Source organism: Panicum hallii, chromosome 5 (genome assembly GCF_002211085.1).
Source record: "Panicum hallii strain FIL2 chromosome 5, PHallii_v3.1, whole genome shotgun sequence".
Classification (NCBI taxonomy): domain Eukaryota; kingdom Viridiplantae; phylum Streptophyta; class Magnoliopsida; order Poales; family Poaceae; genus Panicum; species Panicum hallii.
In genome coordinates, this window is record NC_038046.1 from 57,618,045 (window position 1) to 57,636,632 (window position 18,588).

Sequence of the window (18,588 nt, forward strand, 5' to 3'; positions counted from 1 at the left end):
CTTTTGAACCTAGTTAGTCCATGATTAGATAAAATTTGTCAAATACAAACGAAATCGCTACAGTGGCACTGTTGCAAATATTTTGCAATCTAAACGGGCCCTAGGTTTGTTTCTATGCAATAGTTGCAATCTTCTTTTTAGATATTGGTGCATCTGTATCATATCTTGATCCTTGTGAAAATGACTAAATGAGATGAGGGGTGCCCACAAAATAAAACAAAATGTGTAATATGAAGGAACAAAGTTGTCACGAAATAAGAAGAATATCAAATGGCTCAATATTGGATGAGGACTTAGTTTTTATAACAAGTGAGAAAAGGACAAGTAAGGATGGTATCAAACTGCCTAATATAATCGCATAAAGGGACAGGTAAAATGTGAGCATATGCCATGAGGACAATGGTTCCAGAGAGGAATATGCAATTTTTTGTATGGTGAGGGGAATAGAACAACAACAAAAATAGAGTTGGTTGCAGATCCAAGAACTGATTATTTGATTTCATGATTGGAAATTGCCACCTTAGCCAATGGCGGGCTGCATAGAATAAATATGCACACCAAACATGTTCTATCAGATGTATATAATTTTATGTCTGTCTTATTAAATTCATAGATTGCTCCATTTACATTATTGATAAAAAATCTGGATGTGGATGCTCAATACGTCTGTGATATTAATTAAGCACGAATCAGATTGTTGTTGGCCGTATGAAATGAGATGAGGGGTGGGGTTGATGGTTCGAACCCTGTTTCATTCTGCAAAATAAAATGTAAAATGAGAAAAAGAAATCACCATGAATAACTTTTTCATGGAAAATTAGGAGCATTGGTTTCATGATATGAAGGTTATGTGGGGGAGTGAGAGGTTGGGAAAAATGTTGAAATACTCAACTAAAGAGAAACCATTAGCACGCGCACAAAATGGTGCATGCAAGGCGACAAGGATGGAGATTTTGTTTAACCGAAGATCGATGACAACTATGAGTTTGAATGACAGTAAGGGAAAACTAAATAAGATGACAGCTAAGAGTCCAATATTGTTCGGGACTGTTGAGATTCTATACAGCTAAGAAAAATGGTTAAAAATGATATCAAACAGTCCAATATGATCATACAAAGAAGACAAGAAAAACGTGAGCATATGCTGCACACGAGGACAATGGTCGAACAGGGGCAATAAGAAGCTTATTTTCTATATTTTTGTATGGTGATAGAAATAGAATGGTGTCAAAAAAGTTTATAGCGGATCTGGAATTTGATTATTTGATTAGGAAACTGCTATCTACTCCAATAGCGGCCATATTAGAAGGCACGTCATTCTATGTAATAGAATAATTGTGTACACTAAATATATATTTTACAAGATATATGTCATTTTATGTGTATCTTTATTAAATTTGTAGATTTTCGATTTGATAGCAGTTCCGGGATTTTTTTTTATCTCATGGTTGGATACAACCATTTAATCCATTAGTAGCATGCATGCTGTGCTGGATGTCGCGTCATTGTATCTACTAGAATAAAAGTGCACGTAAACTTTGTTCTACTACATAATAATATGATATTTATGATTGTCTTTTTAAATTCTAAGATTGCTCTGTTCTTTCAATTTATTGAACGAATCTGGCAGCAGCTATGAAAACGAGAATGCATGTGCTGAGCTGACACAAATTGGTGGTAGAGGTATAAGTGAAGGCCGCAGGCCAGGGTACCTGTAACAATAAGCATGGTTTTCTATTGTGGAGTATGATGGTATGCGGGCAGTGGGGCCTGTCCGTGTGTGGGCCCCGGTACTCTGTTGTCGGCGAGCCTAGCGGGTGGCGACAAGGATCCGACTTGGGGGGGCGCGCCCTTTCTCTCTCCTCTTTTTTTCCTCTCTTTCTCTCTCCTCTCTCACACATCTCCCTCCCTCCCTTCCACCCTTTCCTTCCTTCACCCCGTCTCTGCATGTGAGCGTGCCTCCTTCTCTTTATCGTTTTCCTTTTCCATCCTTTAATTTGGCTCCTCCCCTTTGCTTGCGTGGTTTCCTGGTTGGAGATTCTCGTCTCGTGCATCAGATTGGGGCTGCAGCCAAGATCGGCCTTGCATTGTACGTGCTGTCTGCTGGCCTGCGGGGCCAACTTGCATTTGCGCCCTGCTTGTCCATTCCTTGCTTTTGTGTATGCATGCATGTATCTTTGTCATCTACTCGCTAGCTAGCTTTCTCTAATCTCTGTCTCTCTCTCATTCAGCTCCGATCGATCTTCTCGTGGAAAGTAACAGCATTAGCTACTTGTTGGATTAATTTTTCCGGTTAACACCAGATGCGATGGCCCATCAGTATCAAATTGGAAAAGAACAACCCCCCAGCTGGTCTGTCGTCTGCGTGTGTTTTCCGATGGAATTTTTGGAAGTTTCAGCGAGAAAGTGCGTATGCGTGCGCACGATGCCCGGCCCCCACCTCGGGCGTTTGTTATTTCATGCGGTGGTTTAGTTGGTATGCAGTTGGTGGAATGAAATGGAAGCCGCGCGCGCTGTGCTGGCGTCGACATGCTTACTGCATGCGTTGAAGAAATCGTGATGCCGTCAGCTTTGAACTTAGAATCATTAAACAACCGTAGAGTTATTCAAGAGAACTGTTTAATTTCCAAGCTTAGATGCCGTCAGCGACTGCAAATTAAAAAATTACTCGCTAAAACCATTTTAATTCTCCAGAACAAATAAAGCAGTAGGCTCGTCAAATTGATTACCTAACTTCGCGCCTAGCTAGAGAGAATGACGGCACAAAAAGACCGGATGCCACCACAACGGTCAAACGCACTGGTTTGTTTTTACTGGTCACTACTATACGTGTTAATGACGTAGGGGCGTGGCATCCGTGGATCGTTGTCTTCTTCTTCAGTGTGAACCATTCGTACGGGCGTCTGGTAGCTACGGAGAATTATGCCCGTGCCCACGCACACACATGCAGGGGACATGATGCATGGGATTCAAATTAAATCAGCACGAGCTATATTTATGTGTATTTACATATATCGCTAGTGCAATTGACGAATTCCTTAATTATTTGATGAATCGTGCTGTTCGTTTATACATATGGATCTTGCTCTGTTCCAAATTCGGTTATTTGATCGTGTGCGGTCGCGCAGAGAGCTCAGAGATATTTCCTTATTCAAAAGAAAATTCAGCAACTTGGAAGAAGCACTCGCAAACAACTAGCACTATGTCAATGGCCTACTACTCGAGTGAAGGGATTATTTGTCAGCCAGTGTCAATAGGAATTGAGGAAACCTGCGTCTTGCACGCGTACTGCCACTATCCCATGTTATCTTCGAATGAGCTACAGTATCTGTTGGGATGGAAGGCATCACATCGGGGTTATTTTGTGAGCACCGAATCGACTTGCGTTACGCTTATATAACCTTTTCCTTTGGCACTCCATAATATGTCTTTGAAAAGATATGCGCTCTAAAAAGATTACATATCTTTTTAATTAAGGTAAGTTCGGTGGGGAACAATAAGGTAGAAGCTAACCTGAACTCAAACTTCTGACCTAAACCACAAGAATGATCGCTAGGCGAGAGCTATGTCTGCGCTAACCCGCGTTCGAGCGCGACTCGACACGGGCTCTACTCCGCATTAGTAATTGATTATATGGCTTTTATTTGTGCCATATATTTCATTTAAAGTCTCTCCGGTGCGACCGGATGAGAGGATCGCACTCTTACTGTACCAGCTCAGGTTCGAGCCTAACTCGATGCAGGCTCTCCTCCGCATTAATAATTGATTATATGGTTTTTACGCCATATATTTCGTTTAAAGTCTCTTGGGTTGGGTGCAACTGGATGAGAGGATCCCTCTCTTATTATACCGGCTCAGGTTTGAGCCCTGACATTCTTTCACTGTAGATATCTATTTTACCATATTTCCTTTTCTTGTCTCGCCAAGCTAAGGATGTGTTTGGCTACAAAGCCCTATGGCCAAGCCCATAGAATGTAGGGCCATATTTGATCAATTATTGGATATAAGTGTAGGGCCAAGCTAGGGTTTACGAGCCTGTCTAGAGGAAAATGAATTATTTTTGTCATTATTAGGAATTTAGCTAGCTCGTGGTTGTCAAATAAAACTGCACCTGCAATATTAGTTGGACTTAGCTAAATTACGGCCGGCCATAATTTAGTTTTCCGCTACGGCCGGCCTATTTTAGGAAAGTCAAAACACAACACGATCTGCTCTTTTTCTTTTTGATAAAAAGCTGCTACCCGCTGCACTGAGCGCAACTGCTATTACTAGAGTAGGACAAGGAAAAAAAGATGACGTCAGCGCATGCAAAAATCAATCTCAGATCTAAAAAGCTATAATTTTACAATCGAGCATCAATATTGAAATCCGATTGCTTTATTATGTTGCCCCCAACAAAAAGATCAAAACAAGATCTCACTTCAATATGTTTCAAGGACATTTTTCTCATATAGTTCCAAAAGCACTCTTGTTAAAAGTTGAAAGCATATCATAATAAACTCCGAAGCAATTTAGAATAGATGTTTAAAAAATGTTCTGCCGCCTCCTACTTGATTCACCGAAACTGCTTAAAACAGCATAAAATAATGAAAAATAGATTGTAAGATATTCAACAAAATTGCTTAATGAATTGTATTGTTATGCTGAAATAAAATAATATTATTGCTTACTGGAACCAATATTATTAGCTCTGTATAATAGTTTTATTGAGAACCAACATTAAAATGCCTACATGAGACTGGAAAAAAGATATAACTAACCCAATTAAAATGCTTATGAGTTTTTACCAACATGCTAGTTGATTTAGCGTAAGTTGTCTACAAATAAAAAAATGCACAAACTCAACTCAATGACCAACGCGGTGCGCCCGCCGTCGCTGTTCTGCTCGCACGCTCCACTGCCCTTCTGCACGCCGACACCGCTGCGGTTCCAGCAGCACCGTGGCCCCTCGGCTCGGCTGCTCCGCTCCGCACGCGCTGCCGTGAGCTCGCCTACGCTCTGTCTGTGTCCGCTCCGCCCCACCCCACCCGCGCTACTCCGCACGGGCCGCTCAGCCCGCGCCGCTCCGCTCGCCCAGCCCGCCCCACGCCGCTTAGCCCCGACGCTGCGCCCGTGCCGCTCTGCCCTCGCCAAGCCACTCCGCGTAGCCCGCCCCACGCCGATTTGCCGTGCCTACCCGCACCGAGCCGCACGAGCCAAGCTGCTCCGCCGTGCAGGGAAGGCGGCCGCGGGGTGGGGAAGAGGAGGGGAGGCCATGATAGAGGATGGAATAGGAGGGTTGGCGGCTGTAAGGAGAGGAACCGGCGGTGGAAGAGGAGGGAAGGGGTGGGGATGCAGGGGAGAGGAGGAGGGGAGGGCAGGTGTCAATGGGGAAAGAAAGATTGAGAGAGAGGAATGGGAGAGATAAGAAGAGGTAGAGTAGACGGCCGCAAAAGTACAGCCGGTTGATTACCATACTAGTTTGCCTACTTACGTACAAATTACAAACTATTCAGACTACCAACGTGATCCTAGAAAACCAATTTTCGTAAGTTAAATTATTCTGGCCTACCAGCAAAAAGCCGCTTGGCTTAAGTTGGTTGGACAACCTATGTTTGGCTGGAAAACCCTATAGCCAAGCCCATAAAATATGCAGGCCCATGCTTGGTGGGTTGGATATATATAGGCGTAGGACCAAACTATAATTTGCGGGCCTATGTACTATATAGGTGAATGAATTATTTTTGTCGTTACTATGAGCTTTGCTTGCTCTGTGTTGTACAATGACACTTAGCATATTTGTTTGCCTCCATGTATTTTGAGAAAATTGCATATTTAAAACTTCAAACATCACGTTTCGTAGTTTTGCCATTTCTAACATCAACTTCATATAAATAGGCCTCCAAACATGTAATACTTAATTTCCTTACCGTTAGATGTATTTTCTCTCTTTTCTACTATTTTTTCTTGTATTTAGCAGGTGAATTGACCATATTGCCATGTTGCCCTTCTATGCTCAAGAAATAACTTCGTTGAGCATAAAAAGATGGCATAAAACCTATTACCAGGACGAGAGCTAGCTAGTACTAGTATTAAAAAGGAAAAAAGAACGAGAGGATATCGATGGATGGCGTACTGGTGGTGCAGACCGAGGGAGCGAGCAGCTATCGCCGGCCGGCGGGGACCATCGATTAGGCTGACACCTGACCTAGCTAGCTGAATCGTGGATGATGGGTATGTGCATGGCGCCAATACCATCGCCATTGCCATTTCCATTGTGACCTGCCCCCAAATGGCCTGGGCAGCAGGCGGCATCACTGCGCCGACGCACGAGCCTGGCCTGCAGCAGGGAAAGCGACCTAGCCGTGCTGCCTCTGCATGTGGGAATGGAATTATGCGCGCTCGCGACACTCCATGCACTCAGTGCAAACGCCACTGCTGCAGCCTGCTGATGACCGCTGGGAGATCGATGCGCTCCTACACAGCCAACAGCACTATCAGTTACCAGAGATCAACTGCTAACGAGTGATGCTACAGTTGAGTCCTTAAAAAAGAGAGAAGAAACTACAGCTGCAACGGAAAGGATTGATTTTCATCGCAAAGATGAGTACGACAATATGTGTACACTTAGATATATATTTATATCTATACATGTATTAGCCTGAGGCAGCAGCAAATCAAATCACATACATAACTGGATATGTGTAGCCTTTTTCTAGAGCATATATACTACTGTATGACTCAACTGTATACTGTGTATGGTACAGACAGCGCGTACAAGCAAGCGCATGCATGTCAGAATATAAATCAAGGCTGCTCTGCACACACTTAAAACGTAGGAGTACATGAGGACTGTAGTAGTATTCCTGTACGTATAGAAAGGCTTATACACAGCTAAAAAAATAGACTTTCGTCCTTCGATTAGTACCAGTTAACTATTGGCTCGGTGGAGCTATTTTTGTACCGGGTCCAAATTTAAAAGCTTCCGGAGCCATTTTAGTACCAGGCCAAGACATCGGCCGGCACTAAATGTCGTATTTTAGTACCGGCTGGTGTTTTGGCCCGGTACTAAAATGTCTCGGCCATTTAGTACCGGTCAATGACGCCATCTGGTACTAAATGGTGATATTTAGTACCAGCCGGTGTCTTAGTCCAGTAGTAAATGGTCCTCCACATGTTACTTCAAAAGGAATGCATCTCCCACCCAATCACATATGATGTATAGGTGGGATGGTAAGGAAGCAACGCGTGAGGCCAGAGGTTGTGGGTTTGAATCCTCACAACCGCGCGCGCATTCGCGTGAAAAATTCGTGTAACTTGTGGCTATGCGTGGTGTGCCGGAGCCTCCCGGTTGTTCTTCAATTTTTTCCGTTATTCTTTAGACGCAAAACAACTTAGTACCGGTCGGTGTTACCAATCCTCACAACCGTGCACGCGCATTCATGCGTGAAAAATTCGTGTAACTTATGACTATGCGTGTGTGCCGGAGCCTCCCGGTTGTTCTTCAATTTTTTTGTTATTCTTTAGACGCAAAACTATTTAGTACCGGTCCGTGTTACCGACCGCTACTAAATAACATATTAGTACGCTACTAAAGGTGAGTTCTCTAGCTGCTATAGTCATCGTGCATCTGTACCATGCATGATCCGACACAGATGAATTTTAGCAGTACAACACAGTGGGTCATGCATGTAGCAGTACCGTATATACGGCGCCAAAATGAAGAAGAATCTGCAGTATATTTTTTTTTTGATGGTTTCAGTGTGTGTGTTGGGGGGGGGGGGGGGGGAGGGGGGAGCATCCCACCTGAATTTCATTGAAGGACTTTGGGCAAGCCAAAAACTGTTACAATAGGATCTTCAGCAATTTGAGAAAAAAGCTAAGGTGCTCATACAAGAGCATACATCACCAAAACACGCACACCCGCACATAGCTACAAGACCAACGGTTTGTCCTCCAAAACGAGGGCAAGTCACTTATTGCCGAACAATGCCACCTCCAAATAGCTAAGTCCATCAGTGTCCATTCCACAAGTGATCGTAAAGCTCAGAGTCAAATTGACAGATGATGGTCGTGATTTGCATCGTCTATAGAGCATATCCAGGATCCAATTGATGAGCCGTCGACGCCATTCGTGGGGAGGAATCCTCAAAGGGGTGACCGACAAAAGGAGAACGAGGAGATCCAAGAGAGGGGATCATGGTCTCGCAGCCCGGCATTTGGTGAGGTGATGCAACCAATGAACATGGATGATGATGGAGTATAGAGACTCGAAGTAGACACTCGCCGGTAATTAGCTTGTGCAACCATCCAAGAAGGATTTGAGCGAAGAGCCATTGTACCGCTAGCACTTGGTGTTGATGCGAAGCAGGTTCCTCCACAACGACACCTACAGGTAGGAATCGACGTCAAGGATGCCGTCGTCGTCGGTCTGGTACAACCAGAGCAAGATTTCCACCCGAAGGGACCTTATGGCTGAAGGGTAGAGAGAGCTATCACGATGCCTCCGGGGAGGTAACGACGTCCGCGGACGCCGCCGTCGAAAGCACCAACAGTATGTCGGGCATGGCTTTCGCCTGGAGCTCCCCGAGACACTCAGCCGCATGGCATCAGAGAAGCAAGCACCTGCCACCATCAGACGATGAAGCAGCAGCAAGGCCACCGACCACCAAGCGCACGCTTAGCGACCCAGCAGCGCCCAGCGGTCAGCCAAGCCGCGGTCCAGAGCCCGCGCCGCTGCAGCCGCAACCACGCGCCACAGAAGTGGGCCTCGAAAAGGCCCTCGCCGCTGTCCGGCGATTGGATGCGCAGATCGGCCAAGGGACGCACAGGTCCGGCTGTGGGAGGACCGTATCCGGCCCGGGAACGCCCGACCCAAGCTCCACCCAAGGGAGCCATGGCCGCCCGTGAGCACAAGGTGCAAGATGTAGAAGAGGGGAAACTAAGGAAGATGTCACATCCGGGTTTAAGATGTCACATCCGGGTTTAAGGATAAAACTGAATGCATAATAACTATATGTATGGCAGGATCAAGTTTCGTATATATATATAGTAACTTCATCAGTGAATAATCAGCAACAGTATCACGAAAAGAGAATTAAAAGACTATAAAGATTATCAGAGTTATACAGCTTATCCTGGAACGAAGACTCCAAACTTCACAGGCAATCGACCGGGGGTTGTGCAGGCCTAAAACTCAGCATTATCTTCAAAAGACTTCACATCAATTTCTCCTCTGAGCAGCAATTATAACAAGCGTGAGTACATTTATGGTTGGTACTCAGCAAGTGTTGGGAATTATATGATATGAAAGCCAAAATTAAGGAAAGACTCACTGACTTACTGCGATGTGCATGTGCACATGAAGAGATATAGCATAAATATAACCATAACCATATCTTATGCTATATCTCTTCTATCTCTTTTAATGTGGGTTTTGGTATGAACTTATATCTTAGTAATCAGGTGCTAATAAAACTTGATCAATTAAAATTGCTTATCGCAGTAAGCCAGTCAGTCTTTCCTTGATTTTGGCCTTCATGTCATATAATTCCCAACACTTGCTGAGTACCAACCATAAGTGTACTTACACTTGTTATAATTGCTGCTCAGAGAAGAAAGTGATGTGAATTCTTTTGAAGATAATGCTGAGTTCTAGGCCTACGCAACCTCCGGTCGATTGCCTGTGAAGTTTGGAGTTGCTCGATGAGATATCTTAAGGATTCGGAGAGGACAAGGTTAAAAGGATATACGACAAAGATACGGCTCAGTCCGACTACGATAAGAATTTGTTATCAAAATAAAAATATTTTGTAGAACATATTTTTAAGCTTAAAATAAATCTAGAAAAGTCCAGATAAATAATTTAAACCATGAAAAATATATCCAGAAGAATCAAAAACTCTGAGGAAAACTCGGGAGATTAATTTGGAACTCGAGGATTCCCAATAAAATATTTGGAACTCATGAAAAAGAATTTTAGGGCTTTCCAAAATAAAAAAGGATCTAGCTCTAGGATAAATTGAATAATCGCCAGAAAAAAATATTTAAAATTCTCAGAAAACCCTATTGATAGATGAACGTATTGTAAAAGTCATTTACATCCTAAAAGTAAATATTTTAGTGTGTAATAGAAAATGGGGCGGCGCTAGATGCAGCCGTGTACAGTGTGGATCTACTCTTCACCGGCCTGTAGTGCCGCCGCCGACACCGGAGCTCTCCCGGCCACCATGCTTACTTTTGAGATGGGGGAGGAAGAGAGCCACAGGAAGAAGCTTGTGGAAGGAGGCCCCGCCACCATCTTCCTTGAGCCCGGGCGGACTTCCGCGTGCAGAGTGCTCCGGCGGCGGCGACGTGAGGGGAAGGGGGCGAGGGGGTGTGGAGAGGTGGTGGCGGTCCGCCCGGGTCGCCCCGGGGGATGACGCGAACGGAAGGAGGTAACGAGCGAGCTCTGTCCCACACGCTTGCCAATTTGCAGCATATACTAAATGCATCTTAATTAATTACTTTATTTTGTTGAATTGTGCGCTGTAGCTCCAATTAAATCAAGAATAACATTAAAGTGCATTTCAAGATCAAATCTAAATATACGTTTTTTGTGTGCTTCTGATCTTTATATATTTTTGACCTATATATCCAACACGTACGTTAAATTTTTCATACCGAGAGGGAGAGTAGTCTGTAGAATTACCTCCAGATTTTCTTTTACCTTGCGTTTTTTGGTTTTCACATCTTCAACATGCGAATGAATGAATCTTCATGAAAATGTTTCCCATGGAGAGTCTGATGCTGCTGCAACTTTTAGTAAACAAGTCTATTTAATTAGACTCAAACGTATAAATTGTCAAAGTTTAAAAAGTTACTTTCTTTGCATGCATATAATGCTACTCGAGTACCGGAACACATGTTCGAATATGGTGCCGTGTCGTCTGAGTAGTCTGATCAAACATCTGGATATACTGTCGATCACACAACGCCTGAGGGTTTGCAATTATTATTGTGCGCGGAAGTCATTTTTTAGTTAAACAATTGAAATAATGATCATTCTTTTCATCTGCAAATAGTTTTAATAATAAATCTTCACAGCCTGCCGCTACTTCATAGTACTTGATCACATGCAAAAGCCACTGTCACATACAGCAAGGGCACGTTTGTTTGGTTGGTTGTTGCGTGGAGACTGGCTCGCACCTAGCAGCCAGGCTGAACTGGGATAGGCCCGAGACATGCAAGGATTCGATGTTTAGTTGACTAGATCGATTTCTAGAGAGCGAGTGCAACAGATGTTTGGTTAGCTGCACTAGTACATATCGTTTCAAATTGAGATAAAAAACGTACTGAGATAGATTATATTTATTTTTGTTTAAATTAATATAACATCTATTTTGACATATTAAGTCTTAATCTATCATAAAATATACTAATATACCTTTAAATATGCTAATCATTTGCTAATCCCACTATTAGCGTGCTAATATGTTACACCCCGCCAGCCTGGCACTGGAGAAACGGATTTTATTTTCGTTCCCCAAGAGCCAGGCTCGGTGGCTCCTTTTGCATACCGAGATACAGGCTAGTACCTTCAACCAAGCAACCAAACATCATGCAGTTTCATCCGTGGAGCCTGGGCAGGACATGTGCAAGGAACTAAACGCGCCCTAAGAGAATGTATATGAAATGATGACACTACCCGGCCTTCAATCTTAAGTTTCATCTGTCGACTCGACAGCGAGGTATGCAGCAGCCAAAGGACATGATTACCGAGGTAAAGGAGTCCATTAATAGGTCTGTCTACATTTTGATCTGCGGACACGGCCAGAGAAGTGAGCATTCGTCCCTAGCGTAGCATTACTACCGGCTACATTTTAAGCCGGTACTAACGCATGCATTTACTACTGGGCTGAAAGAACGGTACCCCGGAAAGCTATATAATACAGACTGGAGCCTCCAGTCGGTACTAAAGTGCGCCACCGACGCCAAGAGGCAACGGCTAGTGCCACTTCAACACCGGCTAAGGGATCCAGCCGGTACTAAATGGTGCCGAGGATATTTAGTACCGGCTGGAGGCTCGAGCCGGTACTAAATCGAGAGAGATCTAGTCCCGGCTTGAGACACCAGCTGATACTAACATGCCTTCATCTATATATCATTATCTCTCTTCCTCCCCGAGCCCGAACCATTCATTTGGAGCTCGGGCTTCTTCTTCCCATAGCATTTTAGAGAGGAGGTGCTGCCCATTTTCTCAAGATTGGTGGGGATTTCACGCATCCAAGTGCTCGAAAGGTTAGCAACTTCATCCTCTGTTCTTTGATGGTCTTTATATTTCGTTTCATACTTTATACTTAGAGAAATTTGTGATTATTAGAAAGAGGTGAGAATGAGCACGATTTTTCTGATGTTTACATATTCATTTGAGATATAAAGCTAGAAGCAATGACTAGAATTTGAATGTGGTTAGTTTGCACGTGGAAAATATAGAGTGATTTTTTAATTAATTTCAAGTGACATGTGTGTATATATTATTATGCTAATATTTATTTTCAATTAATTTCAAGTGACACGTGTATTTCCAAAAGCGTCCATTATTGTTATGCTTTGAAACTAGTGAAATGTATAATTAGTGAACGTGAAATATCTAATTTTTCAAAGTGAAAAAATGTATATATTTGGTATTTATTTTGTATTATGAAGAAATTATTTTGACACTCTAATGATGTATTTATTCAGGCTCCCATTGAAACCATCGAGGTGTAAAAAAAATCTTTATTTCAGAATATGTATCTGTCGTTAACCTTTACCATATGGTGATGACACAGTCATTCGGAGCCAACATGATATTCGCGACACGGTGCGGTATAAGGACGTGATGATGGAGTACGGTCTTGGTCCCAATAAAGAAATCCTCACCTTTGAGTGAGGTGAGGATTCCACCATTCTGACCAAGGTTGTACTCCTTCATCACGTCCTTGTACTGCACCGTGTTGCGGATATCAATGTTGGCCCCGCATGGTAGTGTCATCACCGCAGGGTCAAGGTTAACGATAGATACATGTTCCTAAATAAAGATTTATTTTTTTCTCGATGGTTTTTGCATATAGAGCCTGCATAAATGTTTTGAACCTTGATTGCATCCCATATGTCGTGGTACGATGAGTGTTTGCCTCAAACTGAAGAGTGTCAAAATAATTAGGGTTTAAAAATAGTGAATGTGAAATGTCAAGTTGAATGTGAATGCAAAGATGTAATTTGAATATAGCCAGTGAGTATGAGTATATTTTTATTATAATTCTAAGAATTTATTTTGTTATGTACATTTATTTGATAAGTTTATTGAAATTAGTTTTACTTTTAAAAATATTGTAGTTTAGCGCTTCACCCTATGATGAGTAATTAATTGATGAGTAATTAATATTTAATTTGTAGAAATGGCTTTGCAACATGACGCATTGGAGCACCGTGTTTTTGCTCGGGCATCGGTACTCATTTCAGGCGCACCGGCTATTCCCTTGAGTTCCGCCCTAAAGAGTGTCTTGAACTTGTTACCGGTCGTATTCGTCCTTTGATTAAGAAAGTATTTAATTGCCTCGCCCTATGTAATGCAAGGTGCAAAGTTGAGCGTGAATTAGATGTCGAGTTGCATGGTACGGATGATGATCGCGAGTTGATGACTAGACGTAATGCAAGGCGCGAAGTGTCGAGGATAGCACAAATTGACCGTTCGGTGTCGAGAGTTCGCGAGGCGGTTCACGAGGCATAGGTCAATAGGTTTCATGAGTAGTTTGTATTATCATGTAGCTTATTCAGAATTTTGGATTTTTTTAATTAATCATGTTGTGTAATTGATAATGTGTAATGATAACGTAGACCTTTTAATTAGTCATGGTGTGTGATGGTTATTTGGACCTTTTAATACTGGACCTCTTAATTTATTATTCATGTTGTGTAATGGAGATTTCAAACCTTTTAATTATTAAATTCATGCATATATAAACTAACATGATATATATATATATATATCAATTCTCTACGTATGAAATGTGTGTATTAATAGATATTTTTTCAGACATCTGGATCGAGGAAGCCAAAACGGAAATGAGACTCGAAGAAAAAGATGGAGGGGCGTACCAACATCACCTTATTGAAAGAGGACCCGTGAACCAATGGCTCCCAAGGATGTTGACAGGATATTGGTCAATCAATGTTGATATTTTATCCGGAAAACATCCCCATTAGCTACAAACTATGGAAGAAAAATAAAGTCACTAATAATGATGCAGACACCGTCCTCAACACGGAGAAGGAAATGTTATAGAGAGAGATGAAACTGCACTTCAATTTTCCGAAGGATAAAGAGGAAGTCTTGAAGGATTGGGTCATGAAGAAAAACTTGAACAAAGAACTATGTAAAAAAGAGCCTCACGCCAGACTTTGAGAATAACTTCAAGAAGCAACGTCCTTTATGGATGAATTCGACCAGTACAAGTTGTCCGAGGACAGCGAGGAGCGAACAAGATGGAACAAAGACAATACGAGCAAGAAGAAGCACTTCCATCATCTTGGCTAAGGAGGTTATTCTTCGGTGATTCCGAAATGGCAGATGATGGAAGAAGACCTAATGGCAAGAGAAATCATACCAGCGACTTTCAATTGGCCATTGCGAGCAAAGTATTTCTTCTATGCTCATGGAAGCATGCTAAACATGGAAGATGGATCATTCGTGACTACCGATCGAACAAGAGAAGCGGCCGACAGGCTCGATATAGCACTAAAGGCCATTGCCGAAGGCACTTTGAAGCCTGACAGAGAGAAAAACAAGTTGACATAAGCTCTTGGGACACCAGAACACACAGGATGTGTCCGAGGCATGGGCGTAGTTCCATGGAAGCATGGCTTCAGTGCAGTTATCGACACTTATCGAAGCTGATGCAGAAGGAAGGCTGAACAGGAATAGAAGATGCATGCCCTAGAAGAATGAGTAGCTTCGATTGAAGGCGCAATGGCAGCTAGCCAACAACTACAAGAAGTTCCTTCAGCTCCTAATATGGAGAGCAGCCCCGGCTCTCAACACCGTAGCAGCGCCGCTTGCACGGAGCATCCGGCCAGCGGAGATCGAACTGAAATGGTTGCGGACAACCAACAACGTTACCCTATGGATGACATCACCGTGAGGGCCCCCTGCGAGCTTCTTTATCAGTAGAGGAAAAATATCAAATTAGTGATCACGGTATTGCCGAAGTACCTGTCCAAGGCGGGACAATTCAAGGCGTGCCGATTCCTCAAGGATATGCTAGAGTCATGGTTGACCAGGTCGAGAAAGGATGGGAAGACCTTGACCTCGAGATCATCGGAGGCGATGGAGAAGAGGAACTACAACATGCGCTGCACACTTGGATCTGTTGGAACAAGCACTACATAAGATTTTCGCAAGGAACCACGGATCCCACAGCATCGGCTCAGAGCCCAAGTCCAAGATCGTCAAGGCCAACACTTAGCATGGGTCCGCAGTCACCACATGCATAGAGGGATCCAGCATGGGTCCGCAGTCACCACCCACTCGAAGGGACCCTAGCATGAGTCCGCCGCCACCTTCTAAGTCGAAGAAGAACGCAAAGGCTTGGATCCCGCCACCGCCACCTCCTAAGGCGAAGAAGAACCCAGCTAAGAAGAAAGAGAAGCCTCCACCTCTGAAGTTAGCATAACTCAAGAAGAATTGAATGAGCATGTGAGAAACGAGGTTCAAGAACAATTCGCGCTAGGGAAGCCTGAGCTGAAGCAACCAGTGGATCTAGCCGGGCAGAAGTTCTTCTTAACCATGTGCCAATCAAGGGAGAAAGAAACACTTTTGGATTAAGACCACTGAATCATAAAGTCTTATCAGAAGAAGAGTAATCGTTGGGGCAAAAACATTCCGCGGCTCGAAGAACAACCACAACAATCGATACCTCCACTCCAAGTGCTTTCAAAAGAGGATGAAGCTCAACTCGAAGGGGAGGTTCCAATCCTGATTCACCCAGGGGCAGGAAGAAAACCATTTGTAATGCGGGAACCTCTTATATGGCCTGAGTTGCAAAACATGCTACCAACCAGAATGCATGAGTTGCATGAACGGTACATGAGGGCCACTGCAGATGGAGACGTAATGTTCGCAGTTCGAGTTAAAGATAGCGATTTATATCGGGGGCTAGTTGACGTATGGATCAAGTTTGTAAGTCTTTGGTTTATATACCATCAAGACGTCCTGGACAAGTCACTTGTTAGTGTATTTCTTATGTAAGTGTTTCCTCTCATTTCAATATTACAGCTCAACTACTTATGTGCTTTCTCATCCCCTCTTTTTTTCGTGTAGGATGAAGTTGAAAGAATGCCGAAGAAAGGGGTACTATCACATCGGCTTCATGGAGCCGGATATTATAAACGAGAATAGTATAAACAGATGGCCAAATCGGACCGAGAATAATATATTCAGGACCTTGGATAGGCAGCATACTTGTATATTCATTCTATTGCCGTACAATTTTAAGTGAGTACTTCAACTCTGTTTTCATCCCTTCAATTTGATAATAAGTATATCCAACATTTAATCTATATATGTGTATCAATGGCTATCACTGGATCTTGCTCAGTATCGAGATTGATCGAGCCCGAGTTGTGGTGTTCGACAGAAAGAGGACGCCAATAACACAATATCAAAATTTCATAGACATCCCCAAAAGGTATGTGCTCGCTTTGTCAAAAAGCATATAGAAGTCGTAGACACGCCGTGTGATCTTTATATCAAGACAGAATTTCCGGTATGAATACAATTCGCAGATCTAGTATCATTTCTTTAAACACCATGAATATTTCATAACCCATCTATATACAGTGCATGAGAAAGGTGGAAGAAAACAACTTATGTGGCTATTAAGTATGTGAGTGGATCCACGACATTACCGGCCCAAAGAAAATGACGCAAAAAGATTTTGATGTACGTATCAAATTAATAATAATTTCTTGCATTTAATTACGTACATGTATAAATTTAAAATAATAATGTTTGTATGTGACAACTTTGGAAAATAAAAGAAAACCTCATCGAACCGGAAAGAATCAAGATTTTCAAGAATCACTCCGTGGATTCCTAATGGATGAGGTGATAAATCCTGCCGATGAATTTTATGCCGATCATAGGATAATCCTGGGTCAATTGGATGAAAACAAGAAAGACGATGAATAGGAGTAATATTTAAGATACCTGTAATGATACAACTTACATGGCTACTTGCAATATTTGACTCCAAGTATAATATTTGAAGTGTATATAAACTGTGTATATATATAATTAATATATATGTAATCTTTGCTACGAATATGAATGCTAGCTGTATGCTGACGGATACGGATAAAATATGAATATGAATACGAATTAAAACTAAAATAAAAAAGAAAATAAAAAATAAGCAAACAATAAAAAAATAAACTTGTACCGGCCGGTAACACTAGCTGGTGATAAACTGCCGCCCTAACTGCCCTGCGTGGTGAGCAGTTTAGTACCGGCAGGTGTTACCGGCCGCTACTAAATGCATGCCACTTTAGTACTGCCCAGACTGCAACCGGCGGTGAACCGTACTAAATGGAGGTTGTCGTCCAGGTACTAATGCGCGGATCTATAGCTGTGGGATAGTTTATTATACAATCAATTGGATTATTAACCATTGGATCTGGAATCTAAAATTCAGATGTTCTCTCAGCCTTTTATATAATTTATGTTAGAAGTTATTTGTAGAAAAACTATATCTTTGGACACTCGCACCTGCTCTTTTTTTGAGGCGCGCATGCAACTCAAGATTCTACCACTTTAATCTTTGGCCAACATTTAATCTAAAAATATATTGATTGTACCATATAAATTTGATATCATTGGATTCATATATATTTAAAAACACATTTATATGATGTCAATTATGTAATCACGCATATTGTAAATATAAGATATTAATGGTCAAAGTATATTTTTTATATAATAGTCAAAGTATGACGTTGGATATGGCACCGGGTCAAAGCACGCCATAGAAAAAGGAAGAATGGAGTATTTAATGATATTGAATCCACTAGCGCACCACAAATAATTTGTAAAAAAATATATGTCAAAATGGAAGTGGCAATTGTGAATTTGACGGTCAAAGTTCGAAATTTGCCAACATCTCCACAGTGGGTAGTAAAAGAGGACACTAGGTAGCAAAGCTGGCTGCTGGTCTAGCTACTACTACCACTACTTTTGCTGCTAGTCTGGCGGCCTCACTTGGTAACCTTTCGGAAGTAGCCAGTAGGGAGCACCATGGCCGCAGAGAATCATACGCATTTATGACACGTAGGGTAAGAGTGACGTACCAACAGAGATGTTGCGGTCAACAAGAGCACTTGATCACAGGCTCCAGGCATCAATCACATCAATCAAGCTGAACTGTTTGTTCTTTCTCTTTGAGAAATGAACTGTTGCGAAAACATAGCAGTGCATTGTCCAGCAGAAAGAAATGCAACAGCCGATAGACTCTTGCTCACATGTATTTTCACGTAAATCATAGCATGTATATGCCCGTTTGAGCCTGCAGACCTCAATACAAGATTAACCTG